Source organism: Lepidochelys kempii, chromosome 1, assembly GCF_965140265.1.
Source record: "Lepidochelys kempii isolate rLepKem1 chromosome 1, rLepKem1.hap2, whole genome shotgun sequence".
NCBI classification, from domain to species: Eukaryota; Metazoa; Chordata; order Testudines; family Cheloniidae; genus Lepidochelys; species Lepidochelys kempii.
The window spans coordinates 283,113,460-283,116,591 of record NC_133256.1 but is presented as its reverse complement, the minus strand read 5'-3'; positions in this window follow the sequence as shown (position 1 = coordinate 283,116,591).

Sequence of the window (3,132 nt, the reverse complement as noted above, 5' to 3'; positions counted from 1 at the left end):
AAGCTCTTGGAGAACTCTGAGTATATGCTTCAGCAAATAGTGTTGGGAAAACTGTTACAAGCAATAAAGTAATTTATACGGACACATATGACTGAATCATAATGTATGGTACTGAGTCATATATATGTATCTAACTTTAGACATATCAGAGTCTCCACAAAAATCCCTTTATAAGTCTCATTTTAAGATTCAGAAAGTTTTCATTAAAATATATCTGTAAATTCTATAATTTTTATAAGAAGCTTAAATCAAGGCCAATCAAGGAGAGTGAAAGTATTGGACTGCCTGAAAAATAAGTTACTTTGGGGAAACCAACTTGTGATCTTGAAATATCTTATACTTGTCTACCTGCAAAAACACACTCAACTCTCTCCCCACAGGAATTGCCAGTTCATATCAGACCACTGCTCTGCGTAGTCCAGTATTTTGTCTCCAATAGTGGACAATGCTGAATGTTTTAGAGTAAGGCATATACACTCTCAAAATGCACCGAACTGTGAAATGAGGGGAAATTTCTTCCTGACCTCAGCTACGCATAGCTTTTGCCCTGAAGCATAGTGATTCTTGTAACTTCTTGAAGACTCTATTTGTATTCATGTGTAGAATTTCTGCCACGTGTTGTTGGCAGCACAATAAATTACTAAGGGTCCCTTGTAAAGTTAACAAACACCGCCAGCTCGAGCTCCCACCTAGAATTTCAGGGATTGCTAAATACCTTTTTTTGGGCACCCTTAGTAGGCAATACTTCTCCACTGGCAAGCATTGAATCTGTGAAGGAAAACTTTATTAGGAAAAAAGGGAACACAGCATCAACTTGGGTAACACATCGGTATAGATAAATGAGTAATAAGTAAAACACTCCCTAACAGTAACTTTGGCAGTAGTCCATTAACTCAGTTCCCCACCTGCTAGTGTGAATGTCCAATGGGCAAATGTCCCTTTTCCATGTCCCATCTTCCATCCCTATCAGCGAAACACCACTCACGGTTTGGAGTCACTGGGTAACATAGTCCCCAAATCCTGAGGGCCACTTAAGTAGGCCTGTTTACAGGAGGGTAACCAGTTGTCTGCTTTTTGACCAGTTTTCTTGTCCTAGCTACACCACTGGTGAGAACCCCAGTTTGAGTCCCCCTTCCACCTGAGGAGCTAAGAAATTTGAACGGGGTCTACCACCTCTTAGGTTAGTGCCCTAACCACTGAGCCATAGGATATAGTGTTCTCCTATTGAAGCTCTTCCACTGTGGATAAATAATGAAGGAGACATTGGACAGAGAGAGACTGAGCACAAACATGAGAATGACTCTGGCCTGGTGCTCACAGAACTCAGCCAGGAGGTGGGAGACTCAGGATGCTGTCCTCCTGCTTCAATGACTTTTTAAATAAGTTATCCACAGTGGAACAGCTTCAACAAGAGAAACTAAGGCAGGCCTTCATTAACATATCTTATAGGTCAGTGGTTAGGGCACGCACCTGAGAGGTAGTGGAATCCTATACCAATCCCTTTTCTGCTCGGGGGGGCAGAATGAGGGGACTTGAAGCAAGGGTTTCATACGCCCCAGGCAAGTACCCTAACCACCGGGCTAAAAGTTACAAAGGAGGCTCTCGTTCCCCTACCACCAGCTTCTTGCAAAAACAGCAGCAGAGGGAGGTGGCTCCCTGAAGTCTGGACTTGGGTGCTGAACTCCCAAACAAAGGCCAGGCTTAGGACACATCCCTCAACTTGGCACCTACTGTTGGCTAGTTTAGGCAAGAAGACCCCGAAGGCTTTTGTGAATCCCACGCTTAGGCACTGTCTCCCTCCATTCACTGATCGCCTGACTCAGGCTTTGTGAATCCCAGTGGTTTTTTTAAGCAATGCTAAGTGTCATCACCTCTAAGTTCCTTTACGTTTAGCCCTTACTGTTATTTGCCATCATGCTATATTGTAACACAGAATCCCACAGGATAATTGTATTTTATCATTAAAATGAGGCAGTTCCTTTTCTGTTTCAATTTTTTGGCTTTTAATTTTCAGTGTGTTCTTTTCGTCTTTGTGTTATGGGATAAAGTAAAAAGAATCCTAGGCTGGCAATTTATTTACCATTTAATATTTTATATACCACTCTCATATAATTTCCTATGCTCCTTTTTTTCTGAATTGACACTATTCCTGTCTTTCCAATCTCTTCTCACATCATATCTTTCCACACACACTATCTTCAGTGGCTCTACTATATTATTTTAATTTTCTTCTTTTTATTTTTAGCTTGTGTCTGGACTTGGTTTTTACAGCTGTTATGTCTTTTTCTAAATGAGGCAACCATATCTGAATACATGCAATGGTACCCTCAATAAATGTAACAGTATTATATTTTCAGTTTTAGTCTCTACAACGTACCTTCACTTTTTTGACCACCATTTTGTACAACGAGGATATCATTGTTGTGCAGTAAATAATGACAGCTACTGTCGATCTTTTCTCTGAGAGGTGACAACTAATTCAGAAACAGTGTGTATAAGTAGTTTAAATTGCAACTGACTGAATACGCAATAATTTTCACTTGTCTACGTTGAATTTCATCTGTCACTGAGTTTCCAATTATGTCAGTCATTCACTGGTTTGTCATAACCCCACCTTGCTTTTGCTAACTTTTGTCACTTCACCAACAGGTTCAACTCTTCTCATTAATTAGTAACCATAATTGTAATATTAATACATATGTCACAGTTACAGGGCAAACAGCATTGGAAACCTGTTTTAGTCCCTCTCGGTGCACCCCTTCAATGACAGGCTCAGCTTCCTTCACTTCACTCTGGATCGAACCACATGGTCCAACCACTCTGAGATTGGATCTTTGGGCTGTAGCCCCTCCCCCACATTTCCTAATCACGTTAACGTGACAGGCCCAACTTAATTTGGCTCCTGTTAGCTCTCTCACTCCAGGTACCTGTGACCAGTGACATGGTTAAAGGCACTTCAAAACAGCGTCTTCAAAACACAGCATTATTTATTCATTCACCCAATGAAAGCACTCAGAGTAAAGGGTACAAACAATAAAGAACTCCAGATGCCTATTTCCGTTTACCTACATTTTAATCTTTCCTTGCCAGCATTGTAAGTTTTTCTCAGTCCAGCTAACCTCCATCTCTGGC